Source organism: Canis lupus, chromosome 11 (assembly GCF_011100685.1).
Source record: "Canis lupus familiaris isolate Mischka breed German Shepherd chromosome 11, alternate assembly UU_Cfam_GSD_1.0, whole genome shotgun sequence".
NCBI lineage: Eukaryota > Metazoa > Chordata > Mammalia > Carnivora > Canidae > Canis > Canis lupus.
The window spans coordinates 61,344,160-61,358,684 of NC_049232.1; the positions used below are offsets into that span (position 1 = coordinate 61,344,160).

General features: G+C 39.7%; 1 long non-coding RNA gene across 8 annotated transcripts in view; it reads right to left on the minus strand.

Annotated features, from left to right (window-relative positions):
- LOC111098116 overlaps positions 1–14,525 on the minus strand; it is a 181,251-nt gene that overhangs the window by 56,886 nt on the left and 109,840 nt on the right. For 6 of the 8 annotated variants that reach the window (XR_005367085.1, XR_005367082.1, XR_005367076.1 and 3 more), the window contains 2 exons: positions 5,277–5,425; positions 2,552–2,814 (listed from right to left, as the gene is read on the minus strand). The exons of 1 other annotated variant lie outside the window; for it this stretch is intronic. This is a non-coding gene — a long non-coding RNA (uncharacterized LOC111098116). Of the gene's footprint in view, positions 1–2,551; positions 2,815–5,276; positions 5,426–14,525 lie in introns of those variants that run through there. One more of the 8 variants, XR_005367078.1, reaches the window with a different exon arrangement.

Genomic DNA, 14,525 nt, shown 5'->3' on the forward strand with positions numbered 1-14,525 from the left:
GGAAATCATTTCTTTCCTTAAAAAAAATAATAATTCCCATGCAATCAACATGAAGCTAAGGTCACCTCATGGCTCAGCCTTTGAAAAATGTTGCATTCAACAATCTAATATAAACGGGACAGAATGAAAGTGTATATTTACCTTTGCTCCCTCCCCAAATCCATATAAATTGATATTAAAGAATTAAAAAGTTTTTTAAAAACCCCTACAAGAATATAAATCTTTAAAAGAAGGAGGGGGCATCTGAGTGGCTCAGTCAGTTGAGCATCCAACTCTTGGTTTCAGCTCAGATCATGATCTCATGGGTCATAAGATGAAACCCCACATCGAGGCTGCATGGGCTCCACACTCAGTGGGGTGTCTGCTGGAAGATTCTCTCCCTCTGCCCCTCCCTCCACTCTCTCTCTAAAATAAATAAATATTTTCAAAAAACATGCAAGAATAAAGACAATGGGAAAAAATAAGGATGAAAGAAACCACTGAATTTGGAGAAAATAAAAAGCAAATAGAGATACTAAGTTGGTGACTTAGCAAAGGAGAGGAAGTTGCAAAATTACTGAAGAGAGAGGTATTGATAACATGTGAACTGATTTTTCTAATACCTTTTGTCACAGAAAAGTCCCAGGAATTGACAACATTACGTATAGCAATAGGGACTGGTTCTAAATCTGCATGCAACCTCTACTTCCTCTTAGGATGGAGAAAGCTATAAAAAAAAAAAAAAGACCTTCCTATCCTTTTTTAAAAGCCAGATAATCTTTTAAAAAATAACATTTTTTGAGTATATCAAAGAGCTCAGGTCAGAAGGCAACTAAGTAAGAGAAGTTCCAAATAAACTCCCCCAAGGAGAAATAAGACCCATAAACCATTTACTTTTGCAGAGAATGAAAAAAAGTAATAGTTGTCATATAAGCAGGTAAAAAAACAAAAAAAATCAACTCAGATATTAATGACTTGTTAAAGGACAATGAGGGGTAACATGTCAGCTTGGAATAGCTGGAGGTCCCAGACACAAAGGGAATTAGTACTCACTCACAATCTCTTCTTCATGGGCTTCTATCAGGTTGCATTGTTAATGGATTCTTTCAATCTGGAAACTTATTCTTCAGGTCTAGAAATTTTTCTTCTAGTATGTCTTTTATATTTTCCTTCCATCAATTTTCTTTGTTTGCTCATCCTAAGTATCAGATTTCAGGACTGATTTCCTAATTTTATCATTATTTTATTTCCATTTCTTTATCTTTTCCACCTTATTCTCAAAAGATTTTTTTCCAATGTCATCTTTAATATTTTCTATTGAATTTCAATTTCAGTCTTCAGGAAAGGCCTGCTGCTATGTTAACTGCAGCAAGCCTTATGTTACTGTCACTAGGAGGTTTTGAGGAGGCTCCTGGAAATGGCCGCTGGTATGTACTCCATGTTACTTAATGATAAGGTTGTTTTGTGTGCCTGGGGCACTGAATTCTGTTCTACCAGCCTGCCTAGATTGTTTGTACAATGTGATTTAGGGTGAACACCTGTTTTCCTTCTGAGAGTTTAGAACTTTAATAATTGTGGCTTCTTACACAAGAAAGAGTACTTAAATAACCAGCAATAAAAATCCTGGACTCTAAGTCTTTAAGAGGCCTTATACAGGCAAAAACATTGCAGGGGACATTTCACTCCTGAAGGCCAAAGCATGTCCTGTGTGAAAACTCCTCACCACGCAGACGGAAAATTCTGGAAGCCTGTATACTCTGCCTCATGTGCCTTTCCTTCACCGATCCTGCTGTGTATTCCTTTGCTGTAATAAACAATAGCTGTGATTACAACTGCCTCTGATTCTGAATCCTTCTAGGAATCACTGAATGTATGGGTATTTTGAGAACCTTCCAAACTTTCAGCTACCCTTTTCTCCTTTTTAATTTCTGTGTATTCTGCTTTGTTCTCTAATTGTACCTCCTTTTTTTTTTTTTTTTTTAAACATAGCACTCCATTCGTGTAAGGGATGTAATATCTTCTCTCCTGGAGAATTTTTTTAATAGTTTTTTTATTTAAATTTATTTTTTATTGGTGTTCGGTTTGCCAACATATAGAATAACACCCAGTGCTCATCCTGTCAAGTGTCCACCTCAGTGCCTGCCACCCAGTCACCCCCACCCCCCTTCCACCACCCCTAGTTCGTTTCCCAGAGTTAGGAGTCTCTCATGTTCTGTCTCCCTTTCTGATATTTCCCACTCATTTTTTTCTCCTTTCCCCTTTATTCCCTTTCACTGTTTTTTATATTCCTCAAATGAATGAGACCATATAATGTTTGTTCTTCTCCGATTGACTTATTTCACTCAGCATAATACCCTCCAGTTCCATCCATGTCGAAGCAAATGGTGGGTATTTGTCGTTTCTAATGGCTGAGTAATATTCCATTGCATACATAGACCACATCTTCTTTATCCATTTATCTTTCGATGGACACCGAGGCTCCTTCCACAGTTTGGCTATTGTGGACATTGCTGTTATAAACATCGGGGTGCGGGTATCACAGCATTTCATTGCATCTGTATCTTTGGTCTTGGAGAATTTTAATTCTAAATTTTGTAGGTATTGCCCCCATCTACTGTCTTTTTTCCCCTTCTACTTGGTATGGTCTCTCTTTTTATTTTTGGACACTTTCCTTAAATATTTTGTGATGCTTGATTGTTCAGTCATCGCTATTGATCGGAAGCTAAAAAGCTGATGGAAATTGTTTGCATGGCTAAGGCTTGTTCAGTGCTGGGATTGACTGTTCGGCAAGCTGGCTTCCTTCATAGGGGTTATCAGGATACACAAGTCTTTTACCTGGAAACAGTTTTTCCAGAAAAGAGTATTTTAATTTCCTCCAAATGAAGTATAGGCAGGGCTGCTGCATTTTTCTAAGTATTGTGGATAATGGTTTTCAAACCTTAGTATACACCTAGAAATAGGTATATGGGCCTCTTACTCTGGGGCCAACAAGTACCTGGGCTTAGCCCATAGGTGTCTGCCCCTCAACTCCCAGCTCCTGATAGGTAGATCTCTCCTGCTTCTTCCTCCTTCATTTCACCCTTGTCTGGCACACACCACTATATACTTTCTGTGGCCTCAGGGATCATCTACTTTCTACTCCCTTTACAGCTATATGTCCCCTCTCTCATCACTGTCAGACAGGTTATGGAACAGGAAGCAGTCTCCTCTGCTTCCCCAAAAGAAGCCCTGTTTTTCTTAAGTACACTGCTAATCAAATCAGAGAAACAAAAGAATGGCAAATATAATAAATGTGAGACCAGGACAGAGGTTGCTGAACTCTTACAAGTTCTGGAAATTGTTACCCTTGATTATTGGTTCCAAATTCCTTAGGTCCCATCCTCACCTGCTGCTTCCCTAACCCATACATACTGTATGTAAACAAAAAATAAAAGTTAAAAAATAATAATAACCTCTTTTATTATTATACAAGAAATATAAGGTTATAGTAGAAAAAAAAATTCCCTATTCCCCACCACATACACTCAAATAGAAATTTAAGTTACCCATAATCCCTCTACCTACTATTATTAACATTTTGGTATATTTCTTTTCAAGCTTTCTTGTATTCAAGACTGTTGACTTACCCACATATATAATACATATTTTACAAAACTGAGATTTGTACTGTGCACATTTTTTTTTGTTATTGTCCTTTTCACTTGATAAATAATGGCCATCTGGGGCTCCTGTGTGGTTCAGTCAGTTGAGCATCCGCCTTCAGCTCAGGTCATGATCTCTAGGTCCTGGGATCAAGCCCTGTTTCAGGCTCCTTGCTAAGCAGGGAGTCTGCTTCTCCCTCTCCCTCTGCCCCTCCTCCCTACTCATGCTCACTCTTTCTCTCTCTCTCTCAAATAAATAAAATCTTTAAAAAAATAAATACACAAATAATGGCCATATGCCCCAGGTAAATATAATCCACAAATTCATTTTAATTATATGGATCTACCATAACTTATTTAACTAATACCATATTGATGGACATTGAGGTTGTTTTCAATTGTATGTTATTATAAATATTGCAGGGGTTAGCATACTTCCATAAATGTCTGCATATCTGTCTGATGTTAATCTCAGCCACAGAAATCTCAAAGTCTAAGACTAATTCATACCTCACCAACAGTGGCCCCTTTTGCTCCATAATTATTAACACTGCATATAGCATCCTTTCAAGTTTCTCATCAACTGTTAGACAAAAATTATATTTTATTTGTATTTCTTTTTTTTTTTAAGATTTTATTTATTTATTTATGAGAGACACAGAGAGAGAGGCAGAGAAGCAGAGACACAGGCAGAGGGAGAAGCAGGGAGCCACATGTGGGATTAGATCCCCGGACCCTGGGCGGAAGGCAGACGCTAAACTGCTGAGCCACCCAGGGATCCCCTGTATCTGCATTTCTTTGTTACTATGTTTCCACGTGTTTATCGGCCACTTGTTTTTCTTTGTGACTTGCTTGTTCTTGTCCATTTTTCTTTTAGGATGGTCAGCTTTTTTATTCCCTTGTAACAGTTCTTTGTGTACTAAATATATTAACTTTTACCCTGAAACATATATTGTGAATTTCCCCCAATTTATCATTTTCCCTTTTACATACTTAGGGTGCTTCCAGACAGAAGATAGAGACTTTTCTTAATCAAATCTGTCCATCTTCACCTTTATAGTTTCTGCCTGTGGTGTACATTCTTCACTCCCTCCCACTCCAGCCAAAATATTTACCAATATTTTTTCTAGTACTTTTATCCTTTTATTTTTTTACATTGAAATGCTTAATCTATCTGAATTTATTCTAGTATATGGTGTGTGTATTAGTCAGGGTTCTCCAGAGAAATGGAACCAACAAGATACCTTTGTGTGTGGGGTGTGTGTGTGTGTGAGTGTGTGGAGAGAGAGAGAGAGATTTATTTTAAGGAACTGGCTCATGTGATCATGTGTTGGGCAAGTCCAGAATCCACAGAACAGGCCAGTACCTGCAGACCCAGGGCAGAGCTGATGCTGCAGCTTGAGTCCCAGGCTGCCTGCTGGCTGAATTCCCTCTTCCCCAGGGAACCTCGGTCTTATTTCCTCTTAAGAGAGGTCCACCCACATCATGGAGAGTAATCTGTTTTATTCTGAGTCTAGTGGTTTAAATGTTAATCTCATCTACAAACTACCTTCCCAGAGACACCAAACTGGTAGTTGACCAGTTGCCCAGCCACATTGACAAATAAAACTGACCACCACAGTGTGAGTCAGGACTCTAACTTTATCTTTCCCCTACCTTTTCTGAAAGGGGGCTCCACCAAGCCCTGATTCCTTCAGGTTCTCTTCTGTTATTCTGAGGGGCTAAAACCATATGTTCAACAACTTTCCTTCTCTCTGAGAGCAGCCTTCCTTTCTCTAGAGCCTCCAGATGTTTCTTTCAGGTCTCTAGATCAAATGACAAATAAAGAAGAACAGCGGGTGTGAAAGAGTCCTCTAGTCTCTGAAAGTGGGGAGCTTGAGCTGCAGTAGATAAAAGGCATGCCTCATCCTGATATCTGTGGGGATCTTTGCCCATGACACTTCCTCTGCAGGAACAGCCACAAAAACATTTACTTCATGCTCTAGCAAGCCCTCTAATGCTTGTTTCTCAACTACAAAGCTGAGTCTAAGAGCTCTAAAGCTTCCTAGCCAGGACATTTTGAGGACATGGAGACCACAGTGAAAAAGTTCTAAACATGGAACATCATCATTATTATTATTAAGCACTAGCCATTAAGTACATGAGAACTTCAGATGAAAGTTTCACAAACAGGCAAGAGTGTCATATATCAAGGATTATAAGTTTCTAAGTGCTTCACACTTATTTTGTGATCAAAACAGAACAGTCATTATATATACACTATTAATAAATCCAGATTCCCTTTTAAAGGTAATTAATCAAGTCTGAGTTTCCCTCAGGACTCTGTGATCACACTGAAGATTCACATCCTGGTCTGTCTGCCCCAGAACTGCAAGGTTTTACACCCCTTGGCTTGGCAGGAATCTGTATGTGAGGCCTGTCTTAACTCTAAGCGTGAAGGATCACCAGCGGAGCATCATCTCTTGCCCTGTGGAGGGTGTTAAATGCCAACTCCCATTACATGGGGACCAGAATGGACTCAGGGACATTGGTAGCATGCCAGGCTGCCAGTCTTCCAGTCAGGCAACTCAGCCAACCTGCAACAAACACTGCCTGGTCTAGCTATTTAGAACTGAATAATTGGCACAGACATAAATGCCTGCTGACTTGCATTTGGTGCCCCTATCTGAATTTTAATTCTTTCATTATACCACAGAGCATCCTTTTTAAAGGCCCAGATCTTCTCATAATAACTAGACTCTTCCTAAGATACCAGAAAAGCTGAATTATTCTTTGGGCCTTTCTGCTCTGGTTGCATTTAATATAAGTTGGTACTTACTGTCTGGGTCAATCGAAGAAGAGATTAGATGAGTAAGGCTCAACTCCCTTTTCTTTTTTTTTAAGATTTTATTTATTTATTTATGAGAGACACACAGAGAGAGGCAGAGACACAGGCAGAAGCAGAGGGAGAAGCAGGCTCCATGCAGGGAGTCTGATGTGGGACTTGATCCTGGGTCTCCGGGATCATGCCGTGGGCTGAAGGCAGGTGCTTAACCGCTGAGCCACCCAGGCTGCCCTCAACTCCCTTTTCAAAAGTGCAGGGAACGTTCTAAAATGCCTCCTTCTGGTAGCATAGATGTGCCTTCTTGGGTGCCACAGAAAGGGAATCTTGAAAATTCTGACTTTTAGTGTGGGCTTCCCAGTGAATCAAGGCACTAGCAGCCCATAGACCCTGTAAGGTTGTGGCAGTGTGGTTTGTATCTGCCATGATAAAAGAGTTTTCTTGCTGCTTCAATACTCATAAGTCCTCATTGAGACAGCAGGTGACTAGAGGGGGGAAGGAATTCTGTTCAGCGTATTTTTTTAAATCCTTTGGAAAGCTGGATCTAAAGAGCCAAGCTAAACATAAACATTTTATGTCATTGTGATTCTTAGCAGGCTGACACTGAGTAACAGAGCGTCAAAATAATGTGCTTTATATAAGCCATTTTATTCATTCATTCATTTTTTATTCATTAATTGAGCAGAGTGCCTCTGCTGTGTCCCAAGCTCTGGGTAGGATCCAGCCCCTACCCTCAAGGAGTTGAAAGTGATTGTATGGGGGAGTGGTTGGTGAGGGTAAAAAGGAGAGGTCAGAGGAGACAGACAAGTAAATACAATGTTAATATAGTGTGATAATTCCTAAAACAGTGATGGTTGGAAACACCAAAATTCAGATGGGGAAAAATTTATTAGGAAAGGTGCCCTAAAAGGGTGAGAAGGAAAGGAAAGGCTTTATAGAGGACAGGAAGGTTTAGCTAAGCCTTGGATATGAGTAAGAGCTCATGAGGCAGATGAAGAAGTAGGCAGAAGAGAAGGAAGGGAATTCAAGTCAGATACAGGAAAATGTACCAAATGAAGGAGGCATAAAACAATATGGTATATGCAGCCTATTATAGCTTGGTATGGCTAAACATTGGGAGCATGGGAAGAGAGCAGCAAAACTGGGCTAAAGAAGTAATCAGGAGCCATATCTACAAGGATTTACACTACCATGGAACATATATCCCTGAAGTAATGTGTTCAATTAGTTGTACCCTGGAACTTGGGGTCACCTGGCACATAACATGACTACCCACATGCATCCCTTTGTTAAGGCCTGTAGGCCAAGCAGATCCCCCAAAGAGCCAAGGGTATAGCACATTCATTGTTTGACCTGGTTAATATGCTAATAAAGTGTGGACTGTCACAGGCCCAGGGCCAATGCCCTGCAGCAGCCACTGGGGATCTGCTTCCTTATCACTCTCCATCCGTTAATTGGTATCCATTAGATACAGTTATGCAGCCCCCAAATGATATCTGTATCCAGCCCATCTTTCCCCATCTTGCCTTCAACAATGTCACAAGAGACATGCTTTGCTGTCATCTGGATATTCTCTGCTCACTCCACATCCCTGCTCAGCCATTCTAATGGCCTTAATCAAAAAAGGAAATTAGATTACTCTGGCATGACCTGTTTTACTGAAACACTACTGGCTTAGAGAGATTGCTGCTTAATTTGTAAGCACTCATAAGCTATTAGTAGAATAATCTTTTATGGAATTTTGCCTAGAACTGGTGCCAAACTCACAAATTCATGGTGGAAGTGAGGAGGGAAAAATTAATTGAATTTCCTAAAAATCAGGACATTTGCCCATCCTTAGTTTCTCCAGTATGATTCCTATTTTCTATGAGTCCCTCAGATTCTCAACAGTGGTTCTATGGTCTTACTAGGAAATCTACCAATAGCCTGCATAGTAATTTGTTTGATCCAGGAGACATGGACTCTCTTAAGACAGCTCTTACCCCATATCTCCCTTCTCAGGGGCTTTAGTCCCTTTTATCAGGTTGCCCCAGTCTTTAGTTAGAATAGCCTTGTTCTTAGCAGAGAAGAAACAGAAAAACTGGAGTCACCCATCTATCTTTCTGGTTCTTTCTTTCGTTCTGTTTCTTAAACAGCTGTTATGTGTTCTTAGTGACTATAATTTTTTTTAAACTTTGGCTGGCTCGGAGCATTAACTCTCATATTCCATACATTTTGTTTCAATGTTTAACATTTTCCAACATTTAAAGTGCACAAGGCAAGTGCTTGCAAAGAGACAATTGATGGTCCTTGAAACCAAACATTTGAACTTAGTCTGAGTCACACGGGATTTAGTGCTTCGAAAATTCTCTCAGAGGTGATACATCATGAGGAAATCTACAGGGGCAGGAACCTCGCAAATCAGTCTTGACAGGAGAGAGTCTTTGAGCTCATCCCCCTTTTGTACAATTCCACTTCGATATGTCTCTTTCGTATTGAGCATAAAGATAAATTTAGAATTAAAAGGATAGATTAGCTCTATGGACTTCAGTCTCTTAATTTGTAAAATGAAGAATTCCAGTATGGTGACTTCTAAGATCCCTTCCAATTGGAAAGCTGCACAGCCCCAGAAAACCGAAGGGAAGAAGAGAACTAAAATTCATGGAAGGACTATTATAGACTAGACATTGTGCTAGACTCAACATCTGTGACCTCATTTAATGCAGAGAATAATCTTATGAGCTGGCTCTATTTGGCAGGTAAGGAAGTTGAAGTTTATAGATATTATGTAGCTTGTCTAAGACCACAGAACTATTAATCCCAGAAGGGGGTAAGACTTCATATATTAATCCATTCACATCATTCTCAACTGGGTTTATTTTGCCCCACAGGGGATATTTTGCAATGTTGGGAGACAGACACTTAGGGGGTTGTTACTGGCATCTAATGGGTAGAGGACAGAGATCCTGCTAAACATCCTACAATACATACACAGCCCCCCAAACAAGAAATTATCTGGCCCAAACTGTCAATGTGCTGAGATTGGAAAACTTTATATAACAGACCAAGTGATAAGCAAATAACCTAATTCAATTTTGAATTCAGAAAATATTAGTCATTGCTACATACTAAGTTTTCTATCTAAAGACCCTCCAATAATTAATCAATCAATAAATAAATAAATAAATAAATAAATAAAATAAAATATAAAGACCCTCCAGCCACATATCCCCAAACAAACACATATCTCCAAAAGAGATGTGGCTATTGTCCAAGTTTGAGAATTTTGTACCATATTCTATATTAGGCCCACAATTATATAACAGAAAACACAATTTTTGAGGCTTTCCTCCCAAATTTTTGCATAAAATCCTGGAAGATACACCATGCTTATCCAATGGCTTCACATATCCACTGACCTACCACTCAAATGCCATGAGTGTGGGAGTCCCACCATGGCTTTGGGTGGTAAGCGAGTTGAAATGGTCATTGACAAAACTGTCCACCTCCTAAATATTTCTGACAGCAAAAATTGTATTTCAGAATGTAAAAGTGTTATAAAAGAGAAAATATGAATGGGATATGAGGAAAGGCCTCAAAATCATCTACTTTGGCCATTTCATTTTAGAGATATGGAAGCCAAAATCCAGAGAGATCAAATCACTTGCCAAAAACACACAGCAAGTAATGGGCAGACTCAAAAATCACACAGCACTTAACACTAATGAAAAAATTACTTTTTGAGCAAAGAAACAAATCAGCCCAGACCAGAAGCCTGGTGTCCATTATGGCAGATCTTGTCCATTCCTATTCAACAGCTACTTTCTCACATCTTTTCCTTGACACAGAGCTCAGATTTTTATTCAGGTATTTAGCAGAAAGCAAAGTACTCAGAAAAGGTAGGATTCACTCTCCCCCAGGTGACAAATCATTTAAGCCAGTCATGGTAATCCCATTCCTATTTTTTGGTGATTGGTTTAGGGGAGAACCCATTACTTAGCTACGGCCAGTGAGACTTTTTTTTTTTTTTTAAGATTTTATTTATTTACTCACGTGAGACAGATAGAGAGAGGCAGAGACATAGGCAGAGGGAGGAGAAGCAGGCTCCATGCAGGGAGCCTGATGGGGGTCTGGATCTCAGGACTCGAGGATCACGCCCTGAGCCCAAGGCAGACTCTCAACCAATGAGCCACCCAGGCATCCCAGCTAGTGAGACTTTTAAAAGTGAATACTTTTTATGGAAAGGAGACTCCATTTTGCTGTGACATCTAATTTCTCACTTTGAAAGTAGTCTGGAAAGGACAAGATGCCTGCAACTATCTAGCCATTTTGTCAGCCTGAGGCCAAAAATCCAATACTCTGTAGATGGCAGAATAAAAAGATACAAAATCCTGGGTCTATGATAACATGGAGATACTCAAGCAGACTTGAAATTGTTTACTTCCTATCTTCTTGATAAATGACATAACAAATACCTGTAAGATGTAAGGCACTGCTACTTGAGGTTTTTTTGTTTTGTTTTTTGTTTTTTACTTGAGGTTTCTAATGTTTGCAGCCAAAGACATCCTAACTAGTGCAGCCTGGTACCTGGTTCCTGGTACCTGCCACCTGGTAATGCAGTGATTTCAAGGATGTCTTCTTGCTCCATTTAATCTTCAAAATTTCAGTTCCAACATTACTCCTACTTCCCCTAATGCAAGTTAATCATTTTCCACTCATTTACTCATTGAGGGCACAATAGAGAAACTCAGGCATGAGATACAATTTGGACTGGACAGACTATAAGGCTTTACAAACAAAGGATTCTCTAACAGCAAGATAGTTTAGGGTAGTTAGTAAGAGTGTCAGTTTGGAGTCAGACTATCAGGGTTCAAAGAGCTGCTCTAATCCTTATTAGCTGTGTTGCCTTGAGATACTTCAGCTTCCATTTCCTCATTGGTAAATTGATCATTTGTAAATGATGTATCTGTATAAAGCACTTAGAAGAATGCCTGGCACAAAATAAAGGCTTACTATATATTTGTAATAATAATTGTGCTACCATTGTGTAACCTTTCCTTTGAGGTAACTAGTTACTTATTTTAAATGGAAGATTTCTGGTGCATGCAGCTAATCATGGATAAGGGGTATATCATTCAGGGATTTTAGTTGCAAACAAAACTGTTTGACCTAGTTTAGGCTCAAAAAGAGAATTATTAAAGGCTATTAGGAAACTCACAGAATTCCTAGGAGGGCCATCATCCAAGTGGATTTTGTGGCACCCCTTCTGTGTCACTAGGCTCCAAAAAAAATCTTATCTGATAAGTAAAGTTAGATTCCTATGTCTAGCTCCTGGCCGTAAGGGAGACTGGCAAGTTTCTGGCCTTTCCCTTCGGTTGGCATGGTGGAGAATTCTCCAAACCAGGTAAGTATTTAATTTAAGGATGGCTAAACTTTTAAAGAATAAAATTAGCTTAGACATCATCCCGATGTTATCAAGAAGTAAGGGAAAGAGAGATGTAATTGGGGAGGTCCACCGTTTACTCAGTTACCCAAGCAAGAAACCTTATTCCCACCTGGTATCCTCTTAATTCTCATGTTAAGTCCTTCCACTTTTACTCTTGAACTCTCTCTCTAAGGTCTGATTCCTCTCTCCAGCCCCTCTGCCATGATCTTGGTCCTGGACTGCTGAAATAGTCACCTGACTGGTCTCCTCTAGTCTGATTCCTGACACTGCTCCAAGAATGATGCTTGTGAAACACAAGTCTGATCATGTTACACTACTAATTTCTCGCAGGATACTATGCAGAATCCTTCATTACCACACTGTGCTCATTTTTCCAGCTTCATCTCCTGTTGTATATATCCTAGTTAGAGGGCATATAACCCAGCCACAGGGAACTTACCAGAATCCATTATGGTTTTTTGTTCAGATAGCTTTCTTTCTGTTTCCTTTGCTTGGAATTCATCTCTACCTATGAATTTCTCCTTTTCACTAATAACTAGATTAAGTGTCATTTCCTCTGTTCTCAGAATCTGGGACCCCTTTCTCCATGTATTCACATTTTGCATATGAGTCCCCTGTAACATATCTTGAGGAGTGCTTCTAGCTTGATTCTGTGGATGTTCCTTCTCTAGATCATGAGCATCTTAGGGGCATGGGTCTTATTTCAGCACTCACTGAACTCTCACTGTCTGGATGAAGGAATGATGGTTGTAGTGTAAATTCAAACAGGTAGCAACTTGGATTCAATCTGACCTCCCTTCATAGAGTATTCTAGGTTTTTGAGGGGGGAAGGGAAGGATGAGTTTAACTGTAATAAATGACTTTAATTCGTTAGGTTTGATGTTATTTGAATTAAATGGTCCATTAGAGATAGAGGATAGATTGATATATCAGTAGAGAAAAAAAGGATTCCTTTCAGAATATTCTAGTTTTAGGACAGAGGCTTTAGAAATTTGATTTTTAATTACTCTTTTTATGCAAACACAAAATAACCTTAACATTTTAGAAAAACTACTGTACTGAGTGACATTTTTAATACTTCATTGTGTCAGTGCTGGACATGTGCTCATTACCAAGAAGCAACCTACCTAAGAAGCTCTGTAAAGTGCTCTGAATTTGAGAGGAAAAACCTTTTCAGTGTGCAGAGTTCAGATGATTAGAATTAAGATTGTGTTCACCTTAATGCTCAGGACCCACATGAGTGATTTTTGCTTATTTTGTTTACAGACATAGCCCAAGTGCCTAGAAAAGTGCCTGGTGCATAGTAAGCCCTCAATAAATATTTATTGAATGAGTGAATGAATTAAGGGCTAGCCTTCAAGATCGAGACTTTCTTCAAATCCATTAAACTTCACACAACTTTACAATCCACTGAAACTCAGATGTAGAATTTCGAAGATTAGAAGGAACAGAAGAAGAATGATGGGGATTGGTTTAGTAGTTCTGCTGGTCAAAGAATGCCTCTCTGAGGAGGGTACATATGAGCATAGACCTGAAAAATGTGAGGGAGGGAGACACAAGTGTCTGGAAGAAGAGTATCCGGCTTCACCCCACAGCCCTGCCCCAACTACTGCCCCAGCAGCTAAATTAAGATACAAGTGTGCATCTTTTTCTAACTTCTATGACTCTCCCTTGGAGATTTGCTTTAGTTTTTAATATAATTCAGATACCAGGGGGTTGATGCTCCTCCATTAAGTTGGTCTCAAAGTCCCCACTCAATTCCCTGCAGCAGTTCAAAGGCCTCTCTGAAATGTCTTGGCTCCCCAGGGGCTTCCAATGTTCCAAGGGTCTCTCCTGGATCTTGTTTCCACACCTATGGTCTCCAAGTTAACCCAACTGTTCAACAAAGTCCTTTCTATAATGCTACCCTTCCCAGAGGCACACATACACACAAACCTACTCACAGTAATTGGTGAACATTAATAGACTTGACTAAAGATTGAGAAGTTGGGGGGAAAGTTGGTTGAAGAGGTTTGCCTCACTTAAAAATGAACAAAAAAACAAACTTGGCATTAAATATGTGGCCTCTCATTGCTGGAGGGAGAGGAGTTGAGGGATGGGGTAACTGGGTGATGGGCATTCAGGAGGGCATGTGATATAATGAGCCCTGGGTGTTACATAAGACTGATGAATCACTGACCTCTACCTCTGAAACTAATAATACACTATATGTTAATTGAATTTAAATAAAAAATATAATAAATATGTAGCTTCTCTATTTAAAATACCTTTTGCGCACCCACCAGAAGGGACTGTCCATGGCTATCACCTTATAGGATCCTTTACCCCATCAACTCAGTTTCTCTCAGTCCCTCCCACCCCCCAACCTACTTCTTCATCCCTCCTGCCTCTTGGCTCTTAGAAGCAAAGAACAAATTCTTCTCCTTGTCTCATGCAAAACAGTTTGGCCAGCATCTTTTGCAGCCTTGGCTCCTGCTCTCTGAACCTCACATTCCACCCCGGCATATTCTAAAGTCATATTCTAGAAAAGTGTCACCCAGAAGCAAATTAATAGTGCCAGTGGTTTGATACATGTTTTGTATTACAGCAGGGAATTTCAGTATCGGTTCTACTATGAGGATAAACAGGAGCATGGAGGAGGAGAACCTACATCAGTCTT